The following is a 16,677-nucleotide window of genomic DNA, read 5'->3' on the forward strand; positions in this document are numbered from 1 at the left end:
ATTTTTACGGTAAACACAAAACGTTTAAATGTTAAACGGTAAGAAAAAAAAACGTTTTCCCACAACAATATTATATAATATTACGACGGCCGTCACCGGTGTGGACGCAAATCCGTTATGGTGCGCGCGAGTTAATTTATTTAAGAGCCTGGGTGTGTAAATATATAATATAGGAAAAAGGTTTACACACTGTCCGGCGGCGAGTGAGTATATTATATTTAATAATGTTGTGTTTCACACGACTGTGGAAATGTAGAATACCACGAACGGATCTTGTCTGTGTGTGCATGGCCACATGCATATATTTTTTTTTATCCTATATACATTATATTATGTATGTATGCATGATATTATATACTAGTACTTCGGTGTACGGGTGATAAATCTATTATGTTCGTGAAATAATAACTTTTTAAAATAATGAAAAATACATTGAGAATAATACCCTAAAATACTTGAAATTTGAGAAAACGTGACATTTGAGACGTGATTGTCAGGATTTGTCGTCGATAACTACCGATTATATTTTTTCCTATGTAAATTTTAAAAGTAAACGAATAACCAAATTTTTAACTAAAAATGTTTTGATTCAGATATTTAAAGTTTCCAGTAAATGATATAGACGATTATTAAGGACTAATCTCTAACACGACCATAACAATAAAACCATTTTATTTCATATTTTAATTTAATACCTACTAGATACCTATACTGAACGATCAATTGTTTTTTTTTTTTTTAAATCTTATACATCGTGGTACGTTCATGCAAATGAGGAGAACACAAGTGTCGAACGATAGATGAGATTCGAACTCGCATTGGCATCGTAACAATATTAAGCTGTAGGTATATATAACGTCGTCGTCGTGTATTGCTGTATAATATGTACCTATATAGCCTGTAGGCGAGCGAATCGTTTCGTTCATTCAATTTCAAACGTTACAGGTTCTCGACCCACCGATCGTCACGTCCTTCTCGTCGAACAGTAGACATAAAGATACGCTCGATACATTTATTTTATTATTTTTTTTCATAATATCGATTATAATTATTTACGTCATCCGTCTGCAACAGAATCTCGACTACAGCAGCTGCAGTATCGTATAGGGTTTGGCACGCGCACACTATATGGCGTACCATCACAACTATACGACTGCACCGACGGAAATGCAACTAGCGCGCACACGTAACGACCGTCGTCGGTGCAGTCGCCGCCGAATCAATACGATGCACCACCTCGCGTAGCTTATAATATTATAATATTAGTATATATATATATACGGTCGGCATTATCAGGTGCGCACCGCGTGTATATGCGATGCATATTGCATATTATGCACCGCGGATCGCGGATGCTGCCCGGCACGCGAGAGTGGAAAACTGGGGGGGAGGAGCGTCGAAAAACGGCACCTCTCGTTCCGCGCCGCGACCGTACAATATTGCGCAAGCCCCGGCGGCCACCCGCTCGCTATTATATTATTCTATCTCCGCGTCCGTCCACCACCGGTCCACCACCGCAGCCGCCGCCGCCGCCGATCTTGAACTTGAGTACTTGACAGAGAAGATCGTCGGCGACGGAAAGTGTCTTTCTCGCGGGGCGAGAGACGTTTCCCCCACCGCGGGCGCGCCGGGCGGTGCGAGTGGTCCGCCACTGCAGTGGCGGCGGCGGCGGTAGGGGAAGACGCGCGAAGAACTGCTCCACGGCGGTGGCGGTGCCCATCATCATCATCGTCGTCGTCGTCTTCACCGTCGCCGTCGCCGCCACCGTCGTCGTCGTCGTCGTCGTCGTAGTGGTCTCGTCGTCACCGTCAGTGGTCGTCGGTTCGTTGTCCCGTAACGCCGCCGCTTACTGCCGGCTGATCACTGTGGTCCCAACACGCGCGCCGTACGCACACACGATCGTAACAATAATAATAATAATAATAATATTATTATATTACTATTGTCGTCGTCGCGGTGTTAGTCTATAATATTATATTATATTATAAATTATTTTTATAATATATTGTTATTTTTCGCGACCAGATATAATTATACATTGTTGTTATTATTATTGTTGTCGTCGTCGTCGTCGTTTCGATATATCGCCAACAAACTGTACAATATTATTATTTGTACACGAGCGGCCGCCGTCCATTCGCGGCATTCAATCGCTGCACTGCTTGGGATGCGGCACAGTTGATTGTCGCAGACCTTCGTCCTATATATATCGTCGCAATAGACTTGAGACGATAATATAATATTATACGTTGCAACCGCCGGAAAATCGGAAACGGCTGCAAAAAATCGTTTTGTGGAAGGTCAGTAAACGAATTTTTAATTTTTATTGTAAATTTTAAGTTTCTGCTTGTTATGTAGGTACGTACAAAATTCTAAGTACCAGCTTTATATATAGGAGGTATATTTAAATAGAATTAATCTATTTTATGCGAAAGTTTTTAATTTTCAGTATCCCCGAACGTCTATGGGTAAAACATACTGTACAAACTATTTTTGCTCTAACAGACAAAAATTCGTTTATTCGTCGTGGGACGGGAATTGTACTTATTAAAAAATCGAATTATATATATATATAATTATTTATCTAATAAAAAAAAACTAAATTCATATATATATATTGTTGATTGTATTGAAATAATAATTAATATTATATAGATTAATACGTTAAAAACTAAAAAAAAAATCGATAATTTTTTTTCTTTAAATTAAAAATCGTAATATTACTTAAATTGTGAAGATATTTATAAATACGTAAAATTCCATTCCTCAAATTTTCCTTTGAGAATGTTAATAAAATACGTGTATGCATATCGAATCGTGTAAACAGACGTGAAAACGCTACGGGTACCGCAGCACTAGAATACTTTTTGAACAATATACCGTTTGACAGATTTAATTTTCAAAAATCATTATAATAAATACGTTTGTTTGTGATAAAAACCAAAAAATTATTTATGTATAAAAAAAACTTACGAATTGTGTCGTATTAATAAAAAAAGACATTTATTTAGTGTATAATTTTAAAATAGTTAACGAAAAAAAAAAATCACTAAAAACTTCAATACAAATTACCTACTAAAATCAGTAAAATCTAACCAATAATTAATTATTATTTTGCCGATAGAATTCATATATTATATGTATTTACGTTATTAGGTAGACTGATGGTAATAACAATTTTTTGAAATTTTTTCATTCACCATTTGATAAAGAATTTAAAATTGTCTACAATATATATAAATTTTACATCGTTCTTAAAACCACACTGATTTAACAATTTAGCAAATTTAAAGTTCAGATTATATTTTGTAAATTTATAATTTTTTCTATAGATAGTTTGGATATCTTGATGATTTAAGACAATAAAAATATTACATTTTCAGAAAAAAAAATCGTAATTTTACTTAAATTGTAGAATATTCTAAAGCTTTTAAAGCATCATCATCGGAATAGAAAAAAAAATATTTATTATATTTTCATATAATATACCATATTAGTTTCATTATGATAAATATTAAATATATTGTTAATACATTATACCCATTTATTTAAATTGTTAATAATTATAAAGAAACGTAGGTTTAAAATACATAATAAGATCTGTAATATTTCATAATTCTATTAACTCGAATCAAAGTATTTTAGGTCAATTAATGTATTAATAAAATATGTAGGTTCATTTTTGAACGGTTAATCGTATCTAAATCTATAACTAACCTTGCCATTTACCATACAACATTATGTTAATTACTAATATAATATGACTGCTGTTATTAAAATAATAAATAAAAATACGTAAAAAAATAATTATACCTCATTAAAATATTTAAAATTTTTATATTTTGCACACGATATAAAAAAAAAATATATTTCAATAATAACTAAGAATACGACATAAATAAAAATTACCTATACTTTTACTTTAATCATTAAAGGAAAAAAAAGTTTAAATGTGTTTCAAATCAGTTTTAAATCTAAGCCCACATCATGTCCACTATGCATAGTCAAAATAAGATAGCATCACATAGGTACAACCGATTTTTTATGTAATATCGTACGTTTTTTTTTATCATTGATGAAAACGTTGATAATTATCTTAGAATTAAATAATACTACGTTTCATCAACTATTGTATTTTACTGACCACTATAATATATATATATATATAGGTACAGTAATTATTTCCATATACCTTGACACAAATGACGAATGTTTCATAGAAATAAAAATTAAATAAAAAATTGAGACTCAAAATAAACAATTTTATGTACAGTGGTACACAAATATATGATAAATTTAACGGTTCATTAAAACGTGATGGACCAATCGTGTGGATAGCGTTATATCGTGACGTTTAACAATATTGTTAAGTTTTAAAAATTCGTTAAATCTCATACAAACAACACCTATAATAGTCGTACAACGTTCACGCGTAACCTAACCTAGCCCTATAATTTATAGAATATCGATCGATTTATGAGTAAAAAAAAAAAAACAAAAAAGTAATTAAAATTCACTCGGCATTGCAATTCGTAAGTGACAATAAATTATGTATACACACACATACACATACATACACTTTTAAATTATGTACGCCAAAGATCGCACAGGAGACGTAATAAAGTCAACAGCCTCCGGCCATTGAATAATACGCGCGGTGTACGCCTGTCTCGAAAGCGTGAACACTTTTGGTCGAATGCAAATAATACGTCTGGGGGAATAGTACATAATATATTTTTATAAATAGCGGCCAAGGTGAGACGAGTTTGTTAAGTATCCGGTGTTCAAAACCAGTTCTTATATTTTCCGAAGCACTTAATAATCTTCCGTTATGTTTGGTCGACATTCCACTTGCACGGCACTTACAAACATGTTTTTTTTTCTTCTGTAATCAATTATATTATATCAATCGCGTCCATCTTATTTTCCAGTAGCCCAAAAATCTCGGGTGACGCATGGTCGGGGATCAGTCCAAACTCGGTTAATGAGTCGATGCCCCGCGATATATTCAGTAGGTCACAGTCGTTATAAGTTTTATATTGACCGTCGATCTAATAAGCTATAAATATTCAGAGATGACAGTTCAAAATCACAACCAATCGAAATATTTGCATAGACCGCGAGAAACGTCAAGCTGATCCGCAAAACGACGAGTTTATGTTTACGACGCGTGTTTATGTTATTATAATTTATAACAATTGTTGCCGCCCGACGAGTTGATTTGACGTATTAATGTTATCGTCATCGTATCGTTTATAATTACTCAACTTCGAAGGGAACAATAAGTCGAGTAGTCGTGAATAGCCCGTGTAGGTACACGGGTACAAACGTTATTATGACATAAATTAAGTGACACGTCTGAAAGACTGGTTTCTATAGTGATGATAATTACAGGTCATGCTACTTATTTTATAACGGATGATTATCTCACGGTGCAATCGCGTTGTTTCAAGAAGATTATTAAAATTACGAGGCGGTCATAAAACTTTGAGAAATTATTTACCTTTTAATTAACACTACCTATCGTAAAATGAATTTAAAAAAAATATCTTTTAAATAATGCATTATGCAGCCGAATATCATCGTGAATCGTCTCATATGTAGTCGGTCAATTGTATCTGTGGGACAGCATTTTCTCGGAGCAAAACTCCACAACGCGTGTCGGAACTTTGATTTTTCTTATTAAATATATACAATATAATTCAAACAATACGACGGTGACGGTGATTTTTATGAAATTTATAACTTTATGAACCTAAAAATATAATTAAGGGACCTTAAAGAATTTCACGAAATTTAAACGTATAAAATGTCTTCAAATCGCTATTAAGCGTAATGAATTGTTATATACGAACCATTCAGCGCAGTCAATAGTATTGAAATATTTTATTTTATTTAATTTAATTACTCCGTATTAGGTAAATGTTATTTGAATTTTTATTCACCGCTGTTGATTGCTACTACTCACGACAACAAGTGGTGTCGATCTTAGTTCCCGATACATGTACCGTTGTTGTAGAATTATAACACATAATCGTGTATTACAAATACTATGGTATAACGAAAAAAAATAAAATCACATACTGTATAGTACCCCATGATTTGAACGAAAATTTTGTTAATTTTCCGTTTCGTTCGATATTACGCGCCGTATATACACGTATAATTCGGTAGTCTCACACCCCCGACATATCGTCGGTCGTACAATATATGTCCCCTCGTCTCGATGATTAATGGTGATCACCCTTTGCACTGTTCCGCAGAGTATATTTGCGAGCGGTCCCCCATCCATGACCTTTGGTGCGCTCGTGCGCGGTTAAAGGTCGTCTATATATCCCCGTTTTAGTAGAATGGGTTCAAAATTGATTTGTCCGCTGGGTACTATTATTTTGTTGTTCTGAAAAATCTTGCTAATGACCGCGAAAGGGGGCTTTCGATTTTCGAATCCCTACGCACGTTCGGAATATATTGCACGTGTATATACGGTTCAACTGCAATATAGTGTATACACACTCGACCTTAACTTTGTAAATGACCGACGCTGCAGTGTTGTGCGCGTGAGAAATAAACGCGTGTGTACAACAATCGTTTCGGAAGGTGGTACGTTATATACAGCACCATCGTAGTCGTCGACCTGTCAGCTTTTCAAAATCCACTCGTCGTGTACGTATTATTACTATTATTATATTATCGTGAAAAGAAAAAAAAATCATAATTTCCGTGTGCCTTCTGCCGGTCATCATTTGAATCGGTACATTACGATGCAAATTGCTCGTCACTATACACACAAACACACACGCTCACAAAAAAATATATATATAAGAAAACCCGAACAGCGCAAATAATTTAGCAAATATCCTGCTTCATACACACATATATATAGGTATATGTATTATATTATATAGATGTTAGACGTGATTCACATTTTGCATTCATTAAAGAATATTTAAATGTGTACCTACTGTACGGTGTGTATGGAGCGTATATTGTGTAGATTGAGATAACAACAGTTACAACTTCAAAATGCTCTTCTTGTCTTCTGAATTTTGCTTCGATCGAGCTTGTGAATAAACTCCGCTTACGGTATTATCGTGGCGGCCAAAACGCAGCGTCGAGTGATCTGTGATACGTAATGATATGTATATTTAGTTTTTATCTTATCTATAACCTGTAGCTGCCCCGTCGCCAACGAACAATAATTTATTGGTGTAAAAGTATAATTTCGGCAACTCCTGAAATAATTTCCTTGTCTTCACAATTTTCTTGACGTATTGCGTTATAAATTGATCATCAAGTACATAATATTATATACTTAAATTACAAAAAAAGAAACATTGAATACAATTTTTAAATTCTTAATCTATGACATAATAAAATACACGTGGCCTGTACATATTTCTTTATGATCTTTTTTAAAAAGTGATACCTATGAACAGGTAATTAGTTCGACGTGAAGTAGTCTACCCATATAATATGAAAAAAAATGGCTATAATGCTCCGTAAACTGTAGAAAATATTGTATACCCACCTCGAATTTCTGCCAAGTCGCAACCTGTCATTCGTTTTTATTCGGTCTTCCCCGTGGTGTCCTGGAGTCGAACGGGAAAACATGAGACGATGATGATGATGATGATGATAATGATGACAAGTGTCGGCAAACGATAATCGGCCGCCGCCACCGCGTTCCATTCGAGGGCGAGGGAAATGCAAACACGGTAGGAAAAAACGCATATTACCTGCAGCACATACACCGCACAGTCGATGGGTGTTACAATATTATTGTGTGTGTGTTCGAGTATATCGACTGTAAGTATTGTATATATTGTTCGGCGCGTTTGAAAGCGTATATAATATTTGTTTTTGACCAGGCAGGCAAGGAAAAGATAACGATACGCACACGATACAGTACTATATTATTATTATTATTATTATTATATACGACACTCTCAACGTGTCGTCGGGTTCGTTGTCCATAAAACAAGCAATGATTTTACGATGACAATATTATATATACATGTTATATCATACACACTCGCGTATACCTATATAATAATGTACGTTGTGTGTTTTTTCTTCCCGTTTTTATTTTATTTTATTTTTTTTCATTTTTTACGATCTCGTCGTGATGCAGTTTTTTATTTCTGTTATTCCTATATATCCTATATATCTGAAACACGAAAGCGATATTATTATACTATGCAGCCGTAGGATAGCATGTCTAGAAGATATACCGTATACCTATAGGTACCGGCTATACCGTGAATTGCGATCGTTTGTGCCGGTCGGTCGGTTCGCGGACTAGAGACTTGAACCGCGTAAATTATAATATATACGCGTATTATAGCCGTATCGATGTTATGCTGTCTATTAAAACCACGCGAGTGTAAGACTTTTTCTAACGTTTTAAACTCACTAGGCTTAGCTATGTTTTAATAAACATAAAACGATCTTTTTTAAAATCTGAATATTATATATTATACTATTATTTAAACTATCATAATATACCGGCGAGTTTTTAACTGCGTTAGGTATTCTATACAAAATGATGACATTTCCTCAAAATAAAAGTGGCGGATCAATTGATTTAGGTGTGTTAAATTATTTCAAAGTATTTTTTTGTCCAGTTAAAAAATAGTTATTTTTATTTGTTATAATAATAGCAAACGAGATAATATTCACGACTGCTGCACAATCTCCAATTGTGGTACCGTTGTCCGGTGCTGCACGACACGATATAATAATACGCGACCATCGTGTTATTATATTATATTATACATATATAGCTTCGTCGCAGTACATACGATTATATAATAATAATAATACATCGATTCGTCTTAACTGTTATAAATATTATAATAATGCGGTGTAAAGGTAATATCATACCATTTTTTTTTTTATTATTATACTGTCTTTTTCTCGGCCGTCGTCAGCGTTGTTCGCCATAACTATATACATCTGCACTTGCGCAGATACTTTTATTCGATATAACTGCAAGTGGCAAGTGAACACTGAAAAACAGTATATGTGTCGGTGTAACTATATATATATATATAACACTACCGTCCGGTATCCGTACGCTATAGGAAGCGGATGAATAATATACGCGACGAGACACGATCAACCTCGCTCGTTTCGCGCGTACGGTCACGACTTCACATATAGTGCCTGTAAGACTCGCGTCTATAATACCATTATATTATATAGTAGTACCTGTAATAATATAATTTATGCGCGTACATGCTCGTCTCCGAAAATATTAATAATTACACACTGCCATTATTAGTCATTAATGACATTACACCGGTGGCCGGACTGCAGGGCTGACGTAATCCCACGAAACTACACATGAGTTTTCGTATCGGCGTTTTATCGTCATCATCATCGCCGTCGTCATTATTGTTATTTATCATCATTTTATTGCGTAGCGTATATAGTTTTGAATAACCTCTGCGGCCTTGTGGCGCACATCACCCTAACATCGCCCAATTTTCTAAAAATGTCTAAACGGTCTGCGCTCGTACGTCGTTTATCGTGAAAGCTTTAATATGAGCTATAATACTGAAGCGAATCTATCATCAGCCGTCTCGTAATCACCAAAATGAATTATCAATTATCATTATACTGCAAGTACTTATTATACGTCCCGACCCCAACGACCAATATTTACGGAAGCTCTGGATGATTCTTATGGTTATTGCATAACAGTGATTTTTCTCTCTGCAAAAATGTACACCTGCACGTACTATACTTGTTTTTGAAAAAAAAAATGTTATTGCATAGTTTTAAAAATCATTACAATTAAAAAAATTTACGTAGGTAATAATAATATGCTTTATATAGGTAGGTTTTGAAATAACAATAAATAATACTCGAAATTAGGTATGTAAAAAGATTAATATACTTCCCACCTTCGCAATACGTGTAATAATTATAATTTATTTATATTTCATGCATAGGTACATGATAATAATTTATAAGTTTACATCGGCCGTCGGAGTGCGGGTATACGAGTTTTTTCTTTACCCCGTGAAATTATTATTCGAGTCGTGTCTTCGCGAAAACTATGTACATATGCGGTCAGACGGCGAAAATGGCCGACCAGCAATAAACTGGTTGTCCCGACGATATGATCCGCTGGTAAGTGGTAACTAGTCAGCGCGTGCACCGTTATTGATTGATCACAGACCCTTCGGCGTCAGACAGGATCACTCCTCTGCCACGCGTATAACGATAATTATTCTACAAATACGCTGTATCGTTGTAAAATGCATTTTGTGTACAGTACTCGATTTCGGAACGTGCGAGATGAAATACTATTTTATTTTTGAACACATAAACGGAAAATCATCCATCGATTCCATTGTCAATAGGAAAATATTATTATGATCTTTCCCCGTCCCTCTAAAAGGCAGCGACGATTTCAACTCTCGTTTTACGTCATAAAATCGGACTATAAAATCTAGGGGCGGTTGTTTTTTGTCATAATAATATCAAATCAATACATCTATCGTATCGAAAAATATGAAAACTGACGAAACCGTCCGAATCGCGGACACTCGGTGGTGGTTATATATATATATATTATACACACACACACACACACACGCATATTGTCGGAAACAATACGAAACGATTTACACACATTATCATCGTAGGACGAGACGTCTTATAAATCCGTGGCGATGTGACACCCATACGTCTGTCTGGGCCGATGAGGTCTGTAATCGGATATGGCTATATGTCGAGTCTACGCGGACACGTCGTCTGCCGTTGTGAACCAGTTTTAACGATATTATTTGATCGCGATGCGACCGGGCACTCTCAAACGATCGTCCCCGTTTCTCCGAAAAATTTAAGATTTGCCGATGAAAAAATTTCATAAAAAAAAAAAAAATGTCAGCGCAAACATCCCGCCGTGAAACGACCATGCCCGTACAGTATTACGATATTATACCGATTGTAAAAGTCTTCCGCGACGGTGGCATGTCGACCTTGACGGTCCGATCGAGATATTTTCAGAACACACAATCACACGATTTATTATCGTATTATTCGCGACGAATGTGGATTTTAAGGGTCCATTGCGGACCATGTATTATGGGCCGTAACCGTTTTCCTCCAAAAAAATAAAATGAATCTTGATAATTTCCCTCTAACAAATAAAATAATAAAATATTAAGTATATAATATCTAAGTATACACTCACCCCCGTATAAAAAATACTCATCACTGTCCCCTCAGTTTGTCGGTATTAGATATTACCGTCTGTACATCTATATAACGATAAGTATAGTTATCTACGATTTATTCGTAAGTCATACGATTATAATATATGGTTAAGGTTTCGATTCTGTCGAATAAATATTATTTTGACCCTCCCCATACACTAGTTTTTTTTTCTACACACTTAAGCTACCGATAACAGTCGTAGGAGATACCGTCGTCGTTCCACGCGTCACGCTGCACGTCGTAATAATTAGGTATATACGTATATCGTGGATTTAATTTGATATATTGTGAACGCTCGATAACGTGCACGCCACGCGTGGTTCGCGGATGTATAATACCATAAGAAATAGTATAGGTAGTATATCGTCGGCACCGATCGCCGTTCATAATATATTATTATATTAACATAATTGTAATAATTGTGTCGTGTCAGTGGGTCACCGCCGTCGCGTTGATGTGGGAACATATAATGGATATAATATATTATTCTTATTCGTCTATATAGGTCTATCTATATAATATCTATATAATAATCCGATCACACGGCTGCGAACGATATATACGTATATACACGGTTGTGGGAGCCCCCGTTGACGTCTACATCGAGGCCCGCCGACCAGACGTGCGGTGGATACGATATACGACGATGTGCGTATGGAGGTGTATTGTATGTATAATATGACTGTGTGTGTGTGTGCAAAACGTCATTATAATAACAATATATTATATATATGTATAATACGACGATGATATATACGTATAATCTTCATTGCAGCGTACGCTCGCAGAATATCGATCGACCCGTCGCGTATATAATCATATTATTATAATACAGGTACTATGTAGGAAAGTGGTAGCTGCATTATAATATTATATTGTGCCTGTATACTATCATAATCAATAATCACATCTTAAAAAACCGTGAACGGCTGTGTGCAACGATCCGGCGACGAGGCGACTAATTATAATATTATAAAAATCAAAAGCGTGTGCTCATTATGTATTTTATATACCTACTAGCTGAAAATAAGTATAGATCGTTTTTTTAAACTCGTAGTAGGTACCTACTATATTATGGAAACATCCATAAGTGCATAATATTATTATGAAATACGAGGGAGCCGTGAAAAGATCGCTTATTTAAAGTTATACAATATTGTATTATTGCTATGCTCGTGCAACCGTAAATAAAGATATTGTGTTATCGTAGTAATTCGTGGCGATAGGCTTCTAAAAAACCTCTATACCTTGGTTAGGTTTGAATAAGTAAAAAAAAAAAAAATGAATAAATTAAATGAATTGTAAATATTATGATATAATATGTTAATAAAAGTAGCTCTAAAATAGACTTAAACGGTTTGCACTGTTTGCAGAAAAATAAATTTAAAAAATAATAATGGTATATTTCAACACGTTAGGTATGTGATAATATTTAGTTCGAAATATAATTTTCTCATTATTTTATTAACATTGTAACTGTACAGCTTAAGTGCTTTTAACATTTTAGTTTGTGTAATGTATAGCTAGGTAATGTAAGGTTTTCATTTAAAGTTTCAACCGGTTTTGAATCTTTTCAAATCTCACAAAAATTTTAAGACTCTTAACCTTTTCAACTTACAAATTATCGTGTAATGGTCGAAAGTAACAATTTTATGATGATATTCTTGAGTTCGTGTATTGTCATGCGAAAAGGTGCAATTTCGGGAAGACCGAAATTACAGCAGGAGACGGCGGCGTGCAATAAGAATATACATTACGCGAATGTGCTTGCAAACCAGTAGTAACCTGAGATGGTGGGTCGACGAATCCCGTTAGTATATATGATGCTTACTCCGGTTTTGTCAGTCGTTATCATTAAACTACACAAAACAACCGTATTATAAATTAATTTAACATTATAATAATATTATGTACGCTTTTTTTTTATTTTGGCTATTTTCCGTTTCTCTCACACATTATGTTTCACGAGAATTTAAATTACACGTATATCCGGCTACTATACAGCTACATTATATTACAACCAGGTTCGCAGTATTTTTCAAGATCAACAATGAACATCGTAAATATTCTCTACATTACTGCAGTATATTATTATTAGCTTAAGGATTTTTCATTCATTTACAAGTATGTGAAGAGGTTGATGAATTTTATTTAAAACTTACACGACTAATTGCAGAATAATAGCGGTACCTAACTGTAAAAAATAAAACGACGAATGTTGTATACGGATTACGTGTACTATAATAAAATATCGAGTGAGCTATTATAATAGCACACAGATAGTCTAATTTCACTCGATCGAGAATTTAAAATACTCTCAAATTTTTACAAATCAATGCGTTTATTAGTAATATAAATTTTTTTAAAAATACGGAAAAAATTAATTTAGATTATTATTTGATTTTTTTTTAAGAACTATAATATAGTTACTAGAGTTTAATTTTTAATCCATAAGTATAATTACATCGTTAGCTACTGAAGTTCATGTCGAAAAGGACCCATTATTTTACTTGGAAAATAAAAACTACATACGAACTTCAGTACTGCATATACAGGACGTATCACATTAAAACTAAAACAGGTCTGATAATTGAAATTCAGCCAAAAAATCGTTATATATACTACAACCGGTTTAAACGCACATTTTTAACATTTTTTTTTTTTTTGGACCGTATCGGTGTAACTAAAACTCCTAACTACAAAACTCATTTATATTTTTTCTCATTATATTATGTACACATTTACAATATATTGATTTTGAAAATCTTTTAATGATTTTCGCTGTATATGCATTTGTTGTGCAAAAAAATACTATATTTTTAATCAATTTTGATTTATGTCATGAAATTTAAAATTTGTCCCAACGAACGCTAAAACGGCTAGTAACAATAATAATTAAGCCGTCTATGCATGTGTACACAAGTATTTAAAATTTTAAACAGACAAAAAACCATGAAAATGTATTGAAAATTTTTACTTTTTTTATCGTTATTATCTTAAAATTTACTATTTTTTTTACATTTTAAAATAAGAACGAGTTTTTAATTTCATACCTATTCCATAAACCTATATATTATATATATATATTTTTTTTTTTTTTGAGATTATTTCGTTGTACGAAAATTGAATTTTAAACCAGAATAATAACTTTTAATAGGTAAAAATTAAAATGGCCGTTAAATTACAAAAGGACGACGCTACTGTGCATATTATTTTGATACCCCTTATATTAGTGAATATTTTATGTTTGTTTTAATCGTTGGGTTGAGCGCGTATTAATGTATTTTTCGAAACATAAAAGCATAACATAACATTCGTCCTTATAAATACGTGCTGCAGTATATTACGTATAATATACCTATGTATTAAAATTTCGTACATCGCCTTAAGACAGTTACATCCACTAATAGGACGGAGTAGATGTGTACATATATATAGCGTTCGTCTGCGTTCGATTTACATACAAATAATAACAATAATAATGTAACTTAAGAGGACGTTATATTATTATATTATAGAAGCCGCGTGTTGTTGGATTGTCATTATCATTAACCATTGCCAAAAGGAAACTATATAAACAGGTTTCGTACACGCCGCAATCGTCTGAAGTACTTTTCGACGTGGCTTGTAGATATTTAATATTGTTATTACTTGGCGACTACGTACATATAATATTATAATTTTTAAAAATATATAATAAGCGTACATCTCAAAACGTAACCTAACTTATTCATAATTATGATCTAACGTACGTAACAATTTTCGAATTTTAATATCGTGCGATCGTAGTACATCAAATATCAATATTATATAATAGAAACACATGCGCTTTTTACAATTAAGTTATTAGTGTGACGATACATATATATTATAATTTACTCAAATATTTCGGTCTTCGTTCAATGTATAGATACACGATTTTAAGTTTTCATTGGTACTACTTAAATAATATTCAAGGTTATATTAAATCAATAATATTATATGTATATGTATATAATATTATTTATCATAATATAATAAAAGTATTTATTTATAATGATTATAATGGTTCTCGGGCAGATTGTCTACAACAACAATTATATTGTACGTTTTGATTTTATATTGTATGTACTTTGTGTAGTGTAATACAATATTTTACATTATTCATATTGCTATTCTTATTAGGAACAATAATTAAAACACAACCGATAACCGAGTATGAGTAATGAGTATACCTAGAACAACATTGTTCAATATTTGAATTAGTACACAAAAGTTACGAACAACTCAGTTTACTATCATAATTTATTAAGTTAAATAAATTCAAATTCAGATTTTTTTAATTAATTATAAACACATTATATTTATAAAAATATAATATTATTATATAATACATAAATACTAGTATAAATCTTATTCAAAAGTTAATCATCATATTTCTATAGCTATTCACGCATAATTATAATTTGAAAAGCATCAAAATCAATGATCGCTCTTCTAAAATCAATACGCATTCCACCTTCCTTCATTATAGACTTGTGCAAAATTGTAGATGAATCGACATTGCTGATTTTAACCAAGTTCATCTACAGCCGTTCTAGGGATATTAAAATCTGCACAACGACCGCAAACACAATGTGCGGATGTGTGAGGTTCTAAAGAAGAAAGAGAGGGAGAATGTGAACAAAATGATAAAAAACCACATATACGAATGATAATGGTCGTGTGATATAATTTTAATGAAGAAGACAGCTCGCAATTATATTTGTTGTTATTTGGACCATTGTTGTTCGTGTCTGCGCGCGCCCGCGCGTGTGTATATATCTGTTAGTGTGTGTGTTGTCGGAGACGAAGGTGATGGATAAAAGGAAACCGGCAGTAGTATAGTATTTTTTGTGTGTGTCTCTTGTGAGTATTCGCTGCACGATGAGCGATTCAAGTATACTATATATTATATATAATATATATACCGAAAACCCAGGGGTCCCGGAGGCCCTCTCAGGCTCTCTATCTCTCTCTTTTGGTTTTCGCATCTATGTATATTATACGTCACACAAGGTCAGTGACCATACATTTTATTTGCCACGTCTAGAGACCGGGCGAATATAATAAAATTGTGTACATCGCCATCGCGCAGGTCGGAAGGCGAAACGATACAGCGATCGATATAGATATACGTATATATAATATACGTTGTATAGTCGGTTGTCAAATAAAATTATTTTGCCTTCTCGCTGAAACATTTTTTCGCTCGAAAGAGGGAAGCAGAGTAAGCAATAAGTGCTCTAAGGTGACTTGGTGACAAATCGAAAGATGTTTTTTTTAATATTATGTGTTTATAAATGTTAATAATTACATTGTTTATTATAGATGTAATTTGATAAAAAATATATATATATATATTAAATAAGATAAATTTTTTATTTTAAATATTTCACGACTGTCAAAATAAGAGTTGGGATAAAATCT

The 16,677-nt window shown here is 33.3% G+C and overlaps 1 protein-coding gene across 1 annotated transcript in view; it reads left to right on the forward strand.

The window, feature by feature from the left end:
* The first annotated feature begins 1,779 nt into the window (after positions 1 to 1,779).
* LOC114133015 (mucin-17-like) overlaps positions 1,780 to 16,677 on the forward strand; it is a 62,304-nt gene continuing 47,406 nt past the window's right edge. The window contains 1 exon segment of the mRNA XM_050198441.1: positions 1,780 to 2,300. The gene's annotated coding sequence lies outside the window, so the exon portion shown is untranslated.

This window comes from Aphis gossypii, chromosome 1 (genome assembly GCF_020184175.1).
Source record: "Aphis gossypii isolate Hap1 chromosome 1, ASM2018417v2, whole genome shotgun sequence".
Classification (NCBI taxonomy): domain Eukaryota; kingdom Metazoa; phylum Arthropoda; class Insecta; order Hemiptera; family Aphididae; genus Aphis; species Aphis gossypii.